Source organism: Saccopteryx bilineata, unplaced genomic scaffold, assembly GCF_036850765.1.
Source record: "Saccopteryx bilineata isolate mSacBil1 unplaced genomic scaffold, mSacBil1_pri_phased_curated manual_scaffold_18, whole genome shotgun sequence".
NCBI lineage: Eukaryota > Metazoa > Chordata > Mammalia > Chiroptera > Emballonuridae > Saccopteryx > Saccopteryx bilineata.
Window position 1 is genome coordinate 39,466 of NW_027095444.1, and position 18,605 is coordinate 58,070.

General features: G+C 46.8%; 1 pseudogene; it reads left to right on the forward strand.

Moving 5' to 3' along the window:
• Positions 1-613: 613 nt before the first annotated feature.
• Positions 614-15,288, forward strand: LOC136318239 (up-regulator of cell proliferation-like; annotated as a pseudogene).
• The last annotated feature ends 3,317 nt before the right edge of the window (positions 15,289-18,605 follow it).

An 18,605-nucleotide genomic window follows, 5' to 3' on the forward strand; every position in this document is an offset into this window, starting at 1 on the left:
CATCATGTGGGCATTCTGGGATTTGTGCCGACACCGTCTCTTCCTGTGGGACCCCTGGATTCCCCGCGGGGCTGGACCCCGGCAGTGGGTTTTGGTGAACAGGGTGAATATGGACAAAGTTGTGAAGGTCCCGCAGGGCCTGCATGTTCCCAGCCCCCCCATGTGTGCATGCCCTTGTTTTCATTCGGTCAAAGGCTCGGGCACAGGGTAGCACCCGCTTGTCCACCCACAAAGACCCCGTTCCTGTGCAATGGGACCCCACTCTGTACACTGAGATGCACAGGCCGCTTAGTGCATCGTCAGAGTAAGGAGTGTGCATGCGCCTTACGGGAGCGCTCCTGTGCTGCCCTGTAGCCGAGTTTTCCTGTACTTCACAGAGTCCCATGCCGTCATTTCCACGTGCTTTGGGTGTCTCCTGTTCTCCTAATTCAGGGGACTGAGATTGTCTATCACAAGAGTGGCATCATGCCGAGATGGGCTGTTTGCTTGGTTCCTAGGACTCTGGACTCTTGGGAAAGGACGTCTGTTTTCTGGGAAGAGCGACAGCTTACGTGACATGGCTGTGTCATTTCCGAGGTCATTCTTTTCCTAGTCCTGTTAGGAAAGAGATGTCCTGTGTCAGGGTCCTCCATTCTCTCCTATTGAGAAGTTGTCATGGTCTCAGTTATGCTGTAATTCAGTGTGTCTTTGGGATCCCTGGTTGAGTGAAGGCTGCCTAAGACATTTAATAAAACCTTTTTTTTTTTTGGTGTTCTCTAGCGGAGATCTTGAGAATAACACATTTTAAAGGGGTCGTGTCTTACAGTCTCTTGGCATCAGTATGTGATTATGACCATAAGCAGTTAAGGTTTCTTACAGGATCAATGTCTGAAAATGATTTTATTACATGACAATTCAGTATGTTGATGATCCCATGTTCTTTGCTCAGAAGAAGATGGTGCTGAGAAGAAACACTGCCTTTGTTTCCTTATCAGAGGCAGGAAGGAGAGGCCAATGAAGATTCAAAGGTATAATATTTTTACTTTACTTAACTGCTGTATTACAGACATGGAGGTAATGTTTAATGGAAAGGAAGTAATGTTTTGCTTCATTCTGTTCTCCTTTTCCATTGGGTGATGCACTCAGTGATGGAGTTGAGAGATTTTGTTAGTTTTGTCACTTTCTTCTGTGTCACTTTTAGTTTGGATATATGTTCTCAGATTTGGCTGGTACATACATACCTTGGTGCATGTCTTCATTTCTCCACTGTGTTCTTCAAATACTGAGTTGTCAATTCTTTGAGTAGGTTTAATTAATTATTTACCTTGCTTATTTATTTTCCTATTTTTCTCATTCATGTATGCAATGAATCATCTCATTTTTTTACTATTTTAATTTTTTCCTAATTTATTTATAGCTCTTCTTTTCCCAGGGGGAATCCAAGGGTCCCACAGGAAGAGATGGTGTCGGCACAAATTGAGTGAGAGAGCCAAATTCTTTTCTTTCTCTTTATTCTCTAGTTAGCATTTACTGCCAGGCATCTCTGCCAAATGCTAGTACAGCTCCTTTTTTATACACACACACCAAGTTACAATTACATGGTATTAATCATTGCTTCTGTTTCACTATGTTTACATGTTTCCAGATAACAGTTAATTTATATCTATAAACTACAAATCAGGTGGCAATTCACTCAAAGTACAACTATAAAATAACTTGAATAGCGATAACAACATTGGTAAAAGCTTTTAAAGGATTAGTGCTAACTAATAACTCAACTTTACTGTTGTTGTGAGTCAAGGGGCAGAGAGAGATTAACAGATGAAATCATTAAGGATTAGCAAAGGACCACCGCTTGCTCAGGCAAATGGCCTTGAGTTTATGCAGTGTCCTAACTTTTCTCACAAGTTTACAAAAGGCTTGCCCATTAAGAAATTGGCATAACATTAAGAGTAACTTTTACTTAAAGATATATAGAGTTCACTCGCAAAATAGCTTAGTAGCAACATAATTTCAGAAGACAATAATTGCTATTGCTTCTGTGGATCCCCCCACATTCCTCTCATTATGTGAAGAAAAAAATCTTGGAAAGTACACAAACCTCATGAGAGTGTCTCATTGAGAAAGCCCAGCAACTGCCTTCAGTCATAAAACAAGTCTCTTAGCAAAACATTCTTTTCTTGCTGACTGCATTCCCATCCCAAGCCATGCAATGGGCCATTCCATTACTCCTTTCCTAAGATTCTATTTTCTAGTCAAATTTTATTTATTTACTATATTCACACACTAGTTAAGTTCTAACTATATTCTTCTCAGAGTGTTCCACCATCTGCAGGTCAGGTAAGCAAGAAGAAAGAAAAGTTTTTCTACTCTATCACATGAAAAGTCTAGGGAGGAAAAAATGAAGAATTAAGTGAAGGCCAAAAGGTGCTCTGTGCACAGCCACTGCCTCCTACCCATTCACAAGTCACAATCTATTCTTTTTAACATGATTAATAAGAAGAAATTATCCTACAAACTTAACCCTTTATGAGGGATATCATAGCCAGCCTCTTATGTTTAAGAGCCCAGTTCAAGGGGCTTACAGGATTTTCTGTGGAACTCACACCCTCTGTCTCATTTCCAAAAAATTACTACAAATCTAAAGGGAAAGCACGGTACTATTATTTCTGTGCCATAAATAATAGCACACATCCAGACAAGGGGGGATATAAGGCCAGATTAATTCAAAAAGTCAAAGGGGGAGGTATCGTTGTGTCTCTCTTTTGGGTGACTTTGTCAACCTGCAGCCATTGGTCTTCTCTGCTGTGACTTTGTCAATCAGCAGATTTTGATCCTCTTCTGCTGTGAACTTGTGAGCCAGCAGTTGTGGGTCTTCTCCTGCTGTGACCTTGTCAGCCAACAGTCGTTGATCAGCTCCCGACATTCTTTGTTTTTGATTTCTGGTTTACAGTTATCTTTTTTTATTTCTGTGTTTGCTTTTATGTGCATATGCATACATATAAGTTAATAGTTTTGCCATTTGCTTTCATTGGTCTGCCCATTCACTTACTATTATATTGGTCAGTGTTACTTTTGAATCCAGTGTGAGTGTGCCCTTGAAGTACTGCAGGTGTCCTCGGCAGTCTTTTGTTTGGCTCAGAAGCCTTCCTGCGCCTATGGCTTCCTGGGTGTGAAGCTCACCCCTGTTCCCAGGGCGTGTGCTCATTGGACAAATGTATTGTGGCACTGTTCTGGTTATTAGCCTCTCTGTTTCTGGTGGGTTTGTTTGTGTGTTCTCTGTGTTCCTGTTCTTGTGAGCTTTTTATTTCACTATTCGATATTTGGAAGTTGCCATGAAGGGTTCTATGTCATTGTGTGTCATGTTGTTTCTTATATTTCCACCTGCAGGGTAGTTTGGAGTTCGGTCAACTCAGGTCGCTGCAACCTACAGTGTACCTCGACTGGGGAACTTAACAACAGAAGTTTATTTCTCAGTTCTGGAGCCTAGAAGTCCCAGATTACGGTGCAGGTCAACTCAGCTTCTCCTGAGGCCCCGTTCCTGGTTTGTAGGTGCATACCTTCTTCTGAGTCTGCAGGCAGAGAAGAACTCCCAGGATTGCTCCTCCTCTGATAGAATACCAATCCCATCAGATCATGGCCCCCTTATGACCTCATTTGACACTAACAATCCCCCTGAAGACCCCAGTCTCCAAATATCCCAGTGGAGGTTGTGGTTTCAACCTTGTGATTTAAAAGCAGAGTTGTTCGTTAAAAGCAGTGGACAGAGCTGAGGTTTTGTTGCTGTGCTCTCCTGTAGGAATGGTCCTCCCAGATCCAGCACAGGGTCTTTTTTTGTATTTTTTCTGAATTTGGAAATGGGGAGGCAGTCAGACAGGCTCCCGCATGCGCCCGACCGAAATCCACCCAGCACGCCCACCAAGGGGTGATGCTCTGCCACAATCAGAGCCACTCTAGCGCCTGAGGCAGAGGCCACAGAGCCATCCTCAGCACCTGGGCTAACTTTGCTCCAATGGAGCCTTGACTGTGGAAGGAGAAGTGAGAGACAGAGAGGAAGGAGAGGGGGAGGGGTGGAGAAGCAAATGGGTGCTTCTCCTGTGTGCCCTGGCCAGGAATCAAACCTGGGACTCCTGCATGCCAGGCCGATGCTCTACCACTGAGCCAACCAGCCAGGGCCTATGTTTATTCTTATAGATTGGCACAAACTCGGAGTTATCCCTGTGATAATGTCACTTGTTCCCCTGCTTTCTTGTGTGGGAAAGAGAGGGTTGAAGTTCAGCTCAGTCCTGGGAGCTCTGGGAGGTAGCTGGAGAGTATCCTGCCTTGGGGTGTAAATTTCCTCTGTCCCCTGTGGGCCTGGGGCCACCAGGCCAGCTTCTTTATCTTTGGGGAACTATTTTTAACTGGTTCAGTTGTTTTCTTTTGGTGAGGTTGCTTTTTATCCTTGTTACAAAAGTAGTACCTGTATATGTTCTCTGTGGAGAGTGAAGAGAAGACTGTCAACTCCCATTTTTATCTGCAGTGGGTTCAGGTGAATTCAGTTACTCGGTGCTCTGGCTGTGAAGGGCTGAAGCAGCCATGAGCACAGTGCCCACTGTGGTTACTGTCACTCTTCTCAGAGGGGGCAGAGGGTGAGACCCCAGGAACATGCTGGAATAACAAGCATTGGTCCTGAAACTTCCTCTGGGAGCCTGGACTTGATGAACACTAAGCATCTGTTTTGCTGGTGAATTAGGTGGAGCTGCATTGCTATTCTCTGAGGGGGCACTGGTTCCCAGGGGCACCAGGTCATCAGGTGTCCGGTGGGCATGCGTGTTGTATCTTGGCCCCGACCCCCCACTCATAGCATCATTTCACAGGCCTTGTGGTTTTATTAAATAAGAACATGCTTTTATTTAAACGAATTAAAATAAGACCACATAAACTGATACACTACACAGAAATAAACTAACCACTATTAATGTTTTAAACTTTTGTGGAAGGTTCAGTCCCTCCCCCAGCTATGGCCGCCTCCAGCATGGCTGAGTCAGCTTTTTTAGTTCGTTTCCTGCATTCCTTAGCCCCTCACAGTCTGTCCCTCTCCCTGTCCTTTCCACTTGGGAGATAAGCTGGTCTTTTCAACACACCTCGCTCCCTGGTCGCCAGGCAAGTGGCTGTGATCAGTATTTTCTGCTCTTTTCCCTGGGGTGAGATACCATCTGGGCTCTCAGCCTCCCCCTCCCCTCCGTTCCTGTAAGCAGGGGAGATTCAAGTGCTCCCTACCAGGTTTGTTGTGGCTTCTTCTTTGCTTTTTGGTTTTTGAGAGCTGTTCTTGTAGTCCAGAGTTGGTTTTTCACGTGGATTTTTCCTAAATTGATTTGTATTCCAGTTTGGTGGTGAGAGCTGGGCGTCCGGGCATCTGCCTACTCCGCTGCCATCTTCCCATCTCTAAACTTTTTATTTAGAGATATTTTCTGCTTAGAGATAAATGACAAGTATAAAAATTTCCCTTATCCAGAGTGTCTTATTCTTGACATTTTTTACTGTTCTCATTTATCTCTCTCTCTTACTGTCTGTCTGTGTACACACACGCGTGCACATATAAATACAAATGGATGTAAATTTTTCTTAAGCATCTCTTTCCTAAGAATCCTTCAGTGTCTCTTTCCTAAGAATAGAGATATTTTTGCATAAGCACAGTATAGTTGTCAAAATCAGTAAATTCAACATTGACAACACACAGGTTTCAATTTGGTCAGTAGACCATATAATTTGTTCCTTAACTTCAAGATCCAGTCTATGGTTAGGCATTGCATTTTGTTTTCTTGTCCCTTCAGCACCCTTAATCTGGAACAGTTCTTCAGTTTCTTCTTGGTTGTCTATTATGACCTTCATACTATTGGAAAATACAGTTTTCTCCCCGTCTAGCATGAAATTTCATTTTGGATTTGTCCACACGATTAGATCCAGGTTCTACATTCTTAGACAGAATTCAGCTCAGGTAATGCTGGGTCCTTCCATAGGGGACCACAGTAGGGGCACCCATTGTCACTGGTTTGAGCACCCAGTGAAGTGTAATTGCTGGGTTCTATTCTACCTTACTGAAACCTCATGGTAAGCGATCTATGAGGAAACATTTTAAGACTTGGTGAAGACCTTGTTTTCCGTCAGCATTTCTATCCAGGACTGCTGGGCGTTTCCTGATGGTGGTGGTGGCATGCAGTGCTCTGCCGGTGGCTACAGCCCCACAGCAGTGCTCCGTAGGGCCAGAGCCCTCTGCCCCTGTCCCCTTACCCTCTTTGTTCATCTGCCTTGTGTATACACTCATTAATTCCTGTTTTTCAATAGCTTTTAATTAAATGTTGTATTTAATTATGTTCATGCTCAAAGTGTCCCAAACATGACAGTCAGAATCCCTTCGGGCTGGTTGCTGTGTGCTCTGACATGCCCCAGCACTTTTTTAAGGAGTTTGTATATTTTGAAGTCAGATGCTTAGCCTCATCCAGTTCTTTCTCTGACCAGGCCTGGCATCAGGCATTTCTCCACAGAGACCGGTGTGTTTTAGTGTGGGGTGATATTAAAGGGTGCTTGGTGTGCTCGTTGCTACTCCGGCCCTTTCAGTGGAGCGGCCTGGAAATCCATGCGTGGATACACAAACATGCATGCACACGTGGACATGAGCATGCATGCAGAGATCACGAGTTCACACTTGAACCTCCAGTCCCAGTGCAGCACTGTGAGTGCTTTGTCCGGCTTCCTCCACTCCTTATCTGTGTGTCCTTGCTGCAGGGTGGCACCTTAGCTCCTGACCAGCTTGCACATTTACTCGTTCCTATGACATACCTAAAAATAGTTGATTCTAAAGTGGACCGTACTTATCAAACGTACTTAGAAGAATTCAGGACCATCCCTCCCTGCCCACATTGTCTACTTTTGATGAACACCCTCTGAGTCGACCTGTAGATAAATAGGGTCAGTTTTATCAAATTGTCCTCACACTGTGCACACTCTAACCTGATTTCCCCACTAACACCATTCCACAATGTCCTATCAGCATGCTTTTGGCTACAAAGCAAGATCCACGTAGACTATTCTGTAATGGTTGTAGAATAAGACTGTAACTGAATTCCCTGTTATTGGATTTGATTTTAAAAAGTGTCCAGTTTTTTGTTATGCTATATAAAACTTGCACCAACATCTTTGTAATTAAATCTTAATTTTAATTATTTCCTTAGGGTAGAAGTGGAATTACTGGTCAGAGTGTAGGTATACTTTTATGTTTTTCTGAGTGGCTGTGTTTATGCTCTGGCTCATAGTGTCTGGGATTGCTGGTTCTTCTAGACTGATGCTTTCTCAATGTGGCTGCACATCAGAACCACCAAGGGCACTTTCAGAAGCAGTGGTGTCCCGGTCCAGACTCAGAACCTCTGAGATTCCTGTTTTGAGGATCTGGGGTGTGATTTGGATTGGTAGTTTTCATAGGCTCAACCAAGAGATTTTGATATGCAGCCAACTGGAAAGGAAAAAAAGTGATAATTCATTGCCTTTTGTTTGTTTGTTTGTTTGTTTATTTTTCCAAAGCTGGAAATGGGGAGGCAGTCAGACAGACTCCCGCATGCCCCTGACCGGGATCCACCCAGCATGCCCACCAGGGGGCAATGCTCTTCCCCTATGGGGCATCGCTCTGTTGCATCCAGAGCCATTCTAGCACCTGAGGCAGAGGCCATGGAGCCATGCCCAGCGCCCGGGCCATCTTTTACTCCAATGGAGCCTCGGCTGCAGGAGGAAAAGAAAGAGACAGAGAGGAAGGAGAGGGGAAGGGGTGGAGAAGCAGATGGGCGTTTCTCCTGTGTGCCCTGGCTTGGAATCGAACCCGGTACTCCTGCACGCCAGGCTGATGCTCTACTGCTGAGCCATATTTTATTGTTTTAATTGTAACGTTCTTCTGAAATTATTACAGACAATCAGATTTGGGAGAAGTGGCCCCTGAAATAAAAGCATCTGAGAGAAAAGTAGCTGTGGCCATTGCAGGTAAAGTTGGACTTGGGCTTGCAGCAAAGCAGATACCTTTCTTCTATCCCCTTGGGGTTCTGGATTCCAGCCTCAGCCTGGCCTGGGGAACATGGACCTTGAAATAAATCCACATAAGGCTTTGATTTTCCTTTTAGAAGAATATCCTGTCTAGGTGTCTTTTTTTTATTATTCATTTTGGGGGGGGGTCAGGAAGTAAGCATTAACTCCCATATGTGCCTTAACCAGGCAAGCCAGGGGTTTCAAACCAGTGATCTCAGCATTCCAGATTGACGCTTTATCCACTGCGCCACCACAGGTCAGCCTAGGTCTGTGGTCGGCAAACTCATTAGTCAACAGAGCCAAATATCAACAGTACCATGATTGAAATTTCTTTTGAGAGCCAAATTTTATAAACTTAAACTATATAGGTAGGTACATTCCTTATTGAGGTACTGTCCGCATGTGGTATTTTGTAGAAGAGCCACACTCAAGGGGCCAAGGAGCCGCATGTGGCTCGTGAGCCACAGTTTGCCAACCAAGGGGCTAGGTGTCTTTTAAACTTCCCTTAATATTCAAAGTGTGATTTAGTTTTAAAACAGGTGATGATCGCACTGCTCACCTGGACACACTCCATTTGAACGTGTTATGTCTGCTTACCCAAGATGTGTCCAGGGTGACTGAGTAGTTCCTAAGCTCTAAGCACTTCTGAGAGGGAAAGGCATGTCTTGTTGGGACAACAGGTATAAAGTGGAACTGTCCTGATTAGACTGGGCCTTTTTGTCTTTCTGGTATGGTCCCCAGAAGCAGTTTTTGCTCCTATGGAGATTGTGGGGTGGGGCTGTAGCAGCTCCTCTAGACTTCAGCTTTAAGGTTTGGCCCCACTCCAGATATCCTTTTCTTATTGATTCATTTTCAAGGTGAATTTCATTAACCTGGTGCTTCACCAAATGAATGTGTTCTATTGGATATTAATAGTGTTATACAAAAATAACCCCACAAAATACACAGATAAATTTGTGTTAATCACTTTTTGCTATGGGTTGTTGTTGTTTTTTTACAGGGACAGAGAGAGAGAGAGAGTTAGAGAGAGGGATAGATAGGGACAGACAGACAGGAATGTAGAGAGATGAGAAGCATCAATCATCAGTTTTTGGTTGTGACACCTTAGTTGTTCATTGATTGCTTTCTCATATGTGCCTTGACCATAGGACAAGCAGACCTAGTAACCCCTCGCTCAAGCCAGCGACCTTGGGTCCAAGCTGGTGAGCTTTTTGCTCAAGTCAGATGAGCCCACGCTCAAGCTGGTGACCTTGGGGTCTCAAACCTGGGTCCTTCTGCATCCCAGTTCGATGCTCTATCCACTGTGCCACTGCCTGGTCAGGCCCTTTTTGCTACATTTTATTAACTATTTATTCAATGAGATACTATTTTACACCCTATATAATGCTTACTACCAAAAAACAAGAGAAATGTTGGCCAGGATGTGGACAAATTTGTGCATGGTTGGTGGGCGTGTAAAATGTTGCAGCTGCTGGGAACTGGGGATGGAGGTTGCTGCAGGGGCGGGGAGGAGAGGTGAAGCAAGTTGCTTAATGGGAACACAGTTTACTTTCCAGTGATGGAAATGTTGTGGAGCTAGATGGATAAGAAGTAGGGACCGCACAACTTTGTGACTTTACTAAATGGCACAGAATTACTCACTATAAAATGTTCTTCTTCCCCAAAGTTTTTTTCTTTTTTGTTAAAATACCATAAAATAATGTTGACTATCTTAACCATTTCTAAGTATTCAGTTTAGTGAAGAAATACATTCACTTTGTTGTGCAGCCATCAACACTGTCCATCCCACAACTTGACTCATCTTGTCAATAGAAATTTTATCCTATTCAATTAAAACGTCCATTCTCCTCTCCCCCAGCCCATGGCACTCACCATTATACTTTCTGTGTTTATGATTTGACTTCTCTGAATACATCCTGTACATGGACTCATACTATGTTTGTCTTCTGGTGACTGGCTTATTTCTCTCAGCATAGGGTTTGTCTGTGCTGCAGAATTTGTAGAACCTTGTTCCTTTTAGAGGCTGAATAACATGCCATTAAATGTACAGACCACATTTTATCTGTCCATTTGTTCACTGGTGGACATTCAGGTTGTTTCTGTGTTTTAACTGTCGTGAATAATGATGTGAACGTGGGTGTGCAGATATCTCTTTGAGACCTTGTAGTCAATCTTTTGGAGGAATCTACCAAATGTGGAATTGCTGGGACAGATGATAGTTCTAACTTGCTGATGAGGCCATGTGTATGTTTTTCTTTTAGATCTGGAATGGAGAGAAATGGAAGGAGATGACTGCAAGCTTCAGTATGGAGGTGGAGACCACAGGGCTTGGTGTTGGATTGGGGTGGGGAAAGAGAGAGGGAACAGGCACAGTGAAAACGAATTGGTGTGTCATGGCTGATAGCTCTGTTGGTTGGAACATTGTCCTGATGCACAAGGGTTGCAGGTTCCATCCTTGGTTGGGGCACATACAGGAACTGATCAATGTTTCTGTCTCTCTTTCTCTTCCTCTCTCTCAGTAAATCATTAAACAAAATTTTAAAAATAACTATAGTTGTATATTTTGAAAAATTGGGAGTACTCTGTCTCAATAAGTAGCAGAGAGGATTCTGAGTTCCGCTTAAACTGGTGTGAGTCCCAGGCATCTGGCTTGATTGACACTTGTTTTCCTTTGCTTTTGTAGATGGTCTGAATGAGGCTCAGGACAGTGACTTTCCAACAGGTATGTGTTTTCTGTCTTGTTTCTTGTCACTGCTACAACTTCCTGTCCTGTTGAAGAAAGACAACATCCATGCTGGTGGTCCCCACACCTGGCTGCATCAAAATTATGTCTAGTCTACTAACTTGTTTTTTTTTTAATTTTAGTGAGAGGAGAGGAAGTAGAGACAGACTCCCACATGCGCCCTGACAGGGATCCATTCAGCAGACCCGCCAGGGGTCAGTGCTCTGCCTACCTGGGGCAACTGGAGCCATTTTCTAGTGCCTGAGGCAGAGGGGCCAACTTGCTCTAATCTAGCCATGTCTCTAAGAGGGGTGGAGAAGAGAGAGAGAGGTGAGAGGGAAGGAATAGAGAAGCAGATGGATGCCTCTTTTGTGTACTCTGATTGGGAATTGAACCTGGGATTTCCACATGCCGGGCTGATACTTGACCACTGAAACAACTGACCAGAGCCACTAACTCTTTATATCAACTTACATATTAATAATATTGCCAGAAAAAGCAAGCCCCTGGAAGCTATTACAGTATAGAATAACAGAGTTGGCATCTCTGGGTGTTATTTTTAACATGTCCTTTTCAAAGTGATTCTAAAGTATAGCCTGGTTTGGGAACCACTTATGGTGTGCTGGTTTCATATACAGGCCTGTGGAGAGTCATGAACTGGGCATGAGTGTGTATGTAACAGGCTTTCTGCTCTGGCTTTTCCCAGTGGCACTTAACTACCGTGCTGCTTCAGAAATACTGTAGAGACAGTTGTTCCCTGTCTGATAAGAAAATATCCTTGGTTTCATTTCGTCAAGACTGAGAAACCTGAGTAACAAGTATGGAGAGTTTCTTCTTCAGTGTCTCTCCCTACAAGTGCTGTTCCTGCAGCAAGTTCAACAGCTCCTGGTCATGCTGCAGCCACATGCCCAAGAACCTGCTGAATCCATGCAGACAGTAGGCAGCTGGTGGACCCTGCAGGAAAGTGAGAGAGATGTGCCTCAGTGCTCTGACTGCTACTGGTTACCTGGGCCTGGACCTCAACCGTCCTGTGCTTCTGAGGAAACTGCCCCCATAGTTCACAGGAGCACCTAGGGTAGCATCACAGGGGTCGCTTCCTCTTTGGAGAAAGGAGCGGAAAGAATCCAGGAGAGCAGCAGGAATCATGTTTATTTTGTTGACTTATTATCATGAAAAGTGTACTAGTTACATGAAATATGAAAATTGGTAAGAGGCCATGTCCAAGACAGGGAAGTGGCAGAAACCCTTGGCATGGCTGTTGTGAGCATGCAGTGTTTGTAAGAGGCTGGATCAGAATGGGTGATGTAAGGTGAGAACAAATAAGAGCAGAATTATGATAATCTCTAACAGAGACTTGAGTACAATAAAAATTTAGATCTGTATTATTGGCTCCAGACTTGCAAAATAGTTTAGCTATGGTTTGCAGCACTCTAATAATAATTCCCTGTTTTGTTTAAATATTCTCTAATTATTTTGTAAAGAGGAAAGAACAGAAACAAGAAAATCATAGTGAATTAGTGATGGTGTCACCTGTGGCATACCGGTTACAGTATGAGGGGACCCACTGCCAGACCGAGTGCAGGGAGAAGCACAGATGCACGTCGGGGTGGGGGTGGGGGGGAGAACAGGCTGCCCGCACATCGTGGTGCACTGACTCCAGCCAGTTAATTTGGGCTCAGTGCTGCTGGAGCCCATAGGCTGCAGGAGAAACAGATGCGCAGACTTCTGTCTGAGGCTTCTGGTGTCCTGTCCTTCTCTGATGTCCACGTGCCTGCCTGTGTTCAGAACAACCTGGGTGGTGTAATTTATGTGTGTCTTGGTCTCAGGTGGCCCAGGGATCCTGCATTCTGCTCTCTGAAGGAGGCCACCCCACCCTCATGCTGGTGTTCCCTCTCTGCTTCTGCCCTGGTCCCTGCCCTGCGTGGTGAGCACTTATGTCTTCATTTCCCTCTACAGTGGAGAGGAGCCGACTGCAGGAAATGTTGTTGCTTCTGGGGCTAGAGACACACCAGGTCCAGAAACTCAGCCTACAGGACGCCCTGCAGATCAGCAGTGACAGTATGAGGAACTGGGCTCCGCAGGCTCCCAAAGACTTGCCTTGGAACTTTCTCCGGAAGCTTCAGGTTCTCAATGCTGAGGCCAGGAACACCACCATGGTGCTGGATGTGCTCCAAGACATCCGGCCTGTGGAGAAGGAGAGCCAGATGAAGGAGGAGGTCATCTACTGGGACACCGCTGATGACATCTCTGTGGATATCTACTCCTTTTTGGAGCTGCCCACCCCTGACACGCCCGTGAATCCCTTGGACCTCCTCTGTGCCCTGCTGCTTTCCTCTGACAGTTTCCTGCAGCAAGAAATCATGCTGAGGATGTCTCTCTGCCAGTTCACGCTCCCACTCATGCTGCCCGACTTGGAGAACCATCCCCACACCTTCCTGCTGTGGGCCATGCGGGGTATCGTGTGGACATGGTGGTCCCAGCCCCCAAGGGGCGTGGGCAGCCTCAGGGAGGACAGCGTGGTCTTGCCCCGGGTGCCCGCCTTTGCCTTCGTGTGCATGGAGGTCAGCAGCAACTCCAAGTCCCAGCAGCTCAATGCCGTGCTCAGCCCGGGCCACAGGCAGCGAGACTGCTTCTGGCATCAGGATATGAGCCTGGGCACCAGCCCTCAGGAGATTGAAGATGGGCTGGTGGAGATTTCCTGGTTCCTACCCAGTGGCAGGGAGGGCCTGGACCTCTTCTCTGAACCCATGGCCTTTCTGAACCTCAGAGGCGACATTGGGTCTCACTGGCTGCAGTTTAAGCTCTTGACAGAAGTCTCCTCGGTCGTGTTCATCCTGACCGACAACATCAGTAAGAAGGAGTACAAACTGCTGTCCTCTATGAAGGGGTCAGCCACCAAGTACTACTTCATCCTGAGTCCCTACCATGGGAAACGCAACTCCAACCTGCGGTTCCTGAACAGGCTGGTCCCCGTGCTGAAAATGGACCACTCACATGTGCTTGTGAAGGTCAGTAGCACAGATGGGGTGCGTTTCACGTGCAGGGTCCACTCCATTGTGGCGCACGTGGCCCGGTCCCCCTGCAGGAGGGTGTCGGTGGAGGACATGGCCCACGCAGCCCGCAAGCTGGGGATGAAGGTCGACGAGGACTGAGGAGTGTCAGCGGGCGAAGGACCGGATGGAGCGGATCACCAGGAACATCAAAGACTCGGACGCCTACGGGCGGACGAGCTGAGACTGCAGGGGGAGCCGTGGAGAAAGGCAGCCCGGGTGGAGAAGGAGCTGTGCCAGGTGCAGTGGGTGGTGGACCCTCCGGACAAGCACCAGGCAGAGCTGAGCCACCGGCTGCTGGAACCTCGCACACAGCAGAGCAGCCACGACCCTGCAGGGGGCATGCAGGAGTTCATCGCAGACATCAGCTGTCCCTCCTTAGGCGAGAGGCAGTATTTCCTGAGGTGGATGGAATGGGGGCTGGCCTGGGTGGCCCAACCAAGGCCGAGACAGTCTCCAGGGGCAGTTATGACCCTGAGACTGAAGCAGGTTGGGGCTGGGACCTCAGTGAGCCGCTCTGGCTGGAACCCCTGGGGGTGGAGCACTTCCTGCGGGAGATGGGTCAGTTTTATGAGGCAGAGAGCTGCCTTGTGGAGGTAGGGAAGCTGCCAGCAGGCCAGAGGCGCTTTGCCCACTTCCCAGGCTTGGCCTTTGAACTGCTGGTCCAGGGGCTGCCCCTGGAGCTGATCGATGGGAATACGCTGAGCGCCCCTCTGCGCTGGGTCACGGGGCTCTTGAAGAAGCTACATGCGCACCTGGAGAGAAGGTCATGGCTGGTGGTGGTGTCGGCGTTGGGCGTGCCTGCTACAAGGAAGTCCACTCTCTTCAATACCATGTTTGGGCTTCGGTTTGCCACAAGGAGGGGTCGTGGCCCTCGGGGGGCCTTTATGCAACTTGTTACAGTGGCTGAATCCTTCAGCCAGGATGTGGGCTGTGACCACATCCTGGTGATAGACTCAGGGAGTTTAATAGGAGGCGCCCTGGCCACGGCTGGGGAGCGCTTTGAGCTGGAGGTCTCCCTGGCCACTCTGATTATGGGGCTGAGCAATGTCATTGTGGTCAGTTTAGCTGAAACAAGGGATATTCCACCTGCTGTGGTGCATGCTTTTCTGAGGCTGGAGAAAATGGGGCACGTGCCTAACTACCAGTTTGTGTACCAGAACCTTCACGACATGTCTGTCCCTGGCCCAAAGCCTCAGGAGAGTAGGCCGCTGCTGGAGCACCCTGCTGATGTGAGCAGAGCTGCTGCCCAGGTGGACAGACAGGGAGAGGGCCTCCGGACGCTAGCATACCTTGCCTTTTGTAACCCAGATAAGCAGCACGTATGGCACATCCCTGGCCTTTGGAGTGGAGTGCCTTACATGGCTGCCATGAGCTCAAGCCATTTTTGAGTTGGAGAGGTGCCTGCTGGAGAACATCAGGAATGGCCTGTCCAACCCCAACAAGAATGTTCAGCAGCTCATTGAGCTGGTGAGCCAGCTGTGAGTTGCAGCTGGTCTGAGGGGTGTCCACCTGGGGTTGGCATCTGAGAGGGCTGGTGCCCTGCCTATGTGAGAAGGTAGAAAGGCAAAAGACAGGGCCTGGCATTTCCTGAGCAGTGGTGAGGGAGGCTGTTGGGGGTGTAGCAGCCCTGCAGTCAGGTACAGACAAGAGCTCTGTCTCAGCTCCGTGGGTGACCCCTGCAGTGGGGTCTCTTTCATCTGTTTCTGGAGCAGAGGGGTACCCTCTATCACTGCAGTTGGGCACATGGGTTTCCAGGAGTGGGGTAGGGAAGGGGCCCTAGGAAGCAGACAGGCCTTCCTGGCAAGCACAGCATCAGTGGGTTGATGCAGCTCGTTCAGTGAATGCCCATGTGGGCAAGTCTATTTATTGACTGACCGTGAAGCTTGCCCCAACCCCACCCTGCTTGCTCTTCTGTGTCCTACACCCCACAGCATTTTGTGTACACCTCCCACAGCACAACCATGTGCATTGTGACTTACCTGGTCACACATATGCCCCTCCCCAGATGGTGAGCTCCTTGAGACCAGGGGTTGTGTGTTCCCTGTCACCCCAGGGCCTGGTACACTGTGGGCGCTTTAATAAATGTTTGTGAAACAAATGAATGCACAAATGAGAGTAACAGGCGGTTTCTCTCTGGCCCTAATGTTCATGTTTCCTCCAAGAGGACCAGTGTCTTCTGAGGGAGGGTGCATGCTGGGCCCTGAAAGAAGAACCATTCTTCAGGCTGTTACTGGGAAACTGAGCTAACTGTCCTTGCAGTAGCTCTAAAGTGCCTCCATCACTGTCCCATTCAGTAGGTGAGGACTGGCCCAGAGCAGCAGACCTGTGTGGGCAGTGAGCCGAGAGGGAGCCACTGCCCTCAGTGCTGCCTCTCTACTTCCCACACTCTCAGTGCAGCAGGCTCACCTCCTAGGCCCTCGGTGTCAGCCCTTCACTTCACTGCACTGCTCCTGACATGGGCCCCCCTGCTGCCATTCGAGCCAGAATTTGAGGCCCTTTCCTGTCTTTTCTCCAGCTGAAGTCCTGACCTGCACTAGCCCTCACCAAGGTGACCTCACTGAGCCTCAGAACCCAGTTCCAGCTGTGTCATTAACTCTGTGAATCTCAGCTGAGGCCTTGGGGCCTTTCTGCTTTGTGGTTACAGGAAAACGTGGCCTCAAGGTGTTGATCAGGAGCTCTCTGTGTCCCTTTCATGGCTGTTGCCAGACTTGGAAAGTGAGCCCTGTGTCCTGGAACCTGTTCTTGAATGCAGCCCCCTTGACCCCTTTTCTGAAGTGTGAGGACACAAGTGGCTTCCTTGGTGTCTGGGGCATTGCCCCTTGGGTTCTGAAAGCCTCTGGACATGCAGAACATGCCGTGCACCATACTGGCACTCTGGAAACCTGGTCTTCTGCTAATAAATTTGGGAAAATATTTTCCCTTCTGAAACTTAAAAAAAATTTGTAATCCTCAAGCACTGCAAGCTCATCTCCAACTCCTGGACTTGTGGCTTCTTTCCACAGGTCCCAGTGTGGCACAGGATGTTTGTAATTGGGTCTATCCAGAGTCAGGAGATGATTACCTCAGCACCCAAAAGCTAAAGTCAGTAACACTAGCTTGGGACCTAGCCCACTGAACCTACTCCGTTCTGTGCCTCAACAATAGATAGTGGGTGTGGAGAATGAAACATGGGGATGTCTCTCTAAAATAAAATTATAAAACTGGATAATGAAATACTATCAGTTTAAAAGGCTCCTTCAGGAAGAGGTGGAAGTTCTCACAGTTGGAAACTACTTTGATTGGAGAACATCTCATCCCTGTTCCGCCCCCTTACCCAGTATGCAGAACAGCTGGAGGCCACAGTTAATAAATTAGAAATACAACATTTCTAGTAAAGTGAAAGACACTGTCCTTCTATTAAAGGTTTTTTTGAGGACCCATCTTCAAGTGGTCAAAGAAATCTTGATCATGCAGAATGTACAGACTGAAGCCAAGATGAGTTTCTTGGTCCCTTTTCCTCTCCCAATACGATGTTGGGCAACTCGCCCTCCACCGGTGCATGCATTTGCCCTCCACATAGATGCTAGTGTTGTCCTTCCTCCCTTGGAAACCACAGCCACTGCAACATCAGGGTGGATGATGTAGATTAAAAAAGGCCAAGTGTTGGCGATTTCACATGATCAGCCTAACAGAACCAATGACAACTACTTCTACTGACAGTTCTATGACATGGTATCAGCAACAAAACCATTTTATAGAAAATGGAACTGAGGCTCAAGTGTACAGATTGTTCCACCAGGGTGCCAGGGTCCAGCCCCGGGGGGGATCCAGGGGTCCCACAGGAGGAGATGGCATTGGCGAAATTCGAGTGAGAGAGCCGAATTCTTTTCTTTCTCTTTATTCTCTAGTTAGCATTTACTGCCAGGCATCTCTGCCAAATGCTGGTCTAGCTTTCTTTTTATGCACACACACTAAGTTACAATCACATGGTATTTTGTTTCACTATGGTTACATGTTTCCAGATAACAGTTAATTCATATCTATAAACTATAAATCAGGTGGTAAGTTATTCAAAGTACAGTTATACAATAGCAATAACAATATTGGTACAAACTTCTAAAAGATTAGTACTAATTAATAACTCTACTTTACTGTTGTTGTGAGTCAAGGGCGCAGAGAGAGATTAGCAGACGAAATCATTAAGGACTAGCAAAGGACCACTGCTTGCTCAGGCAAATGGCCTTGAGTTCATGCAGTGTCCTAATTTTTCTCACAAGACTTCAAAAGGCTTGCTTATTAATAAATTGTCATAACATCAAGAGTAACTTTTGCTTAAAGATATATAGAGTGCACCTGCAAGATAGCTTAGTAGCAACATAATATCAGAAGGCATTAATTGCTATTGTTTCTATGGATGACCCCCATTCCTCTCATTATCTGAAGAAAAAATCTTGGAAAGTACACAAACCTCATGAGAGTGTCTCACTGAGAAAGCCCAGCAACTGCCTTTAGTCATAAAACAAGTCTCTTAGCAAAACATTCTTTTCTTGCCGACTGCGCTCCCATCCCAGGCCACACAACGGGCCATTCCATAACACCTTATCTAAGATTCTATTGTCTAGTCAAATTTTATTTATTTACTATATTCACACACTAGTTAAGTTCTAACTATATTCTTCTCAGAGTGTTCCACCATCTGCAGGTCAGGTAAGCAAGAAGAAAGGAAAGTTTCTTTACTCTATCACATGAAAAGGCTAGGGAGAAAAAATGATGAATTAAGTGAAGGCTGAAAGGTGCTCTGTGCACAGCCACTGCCTCCT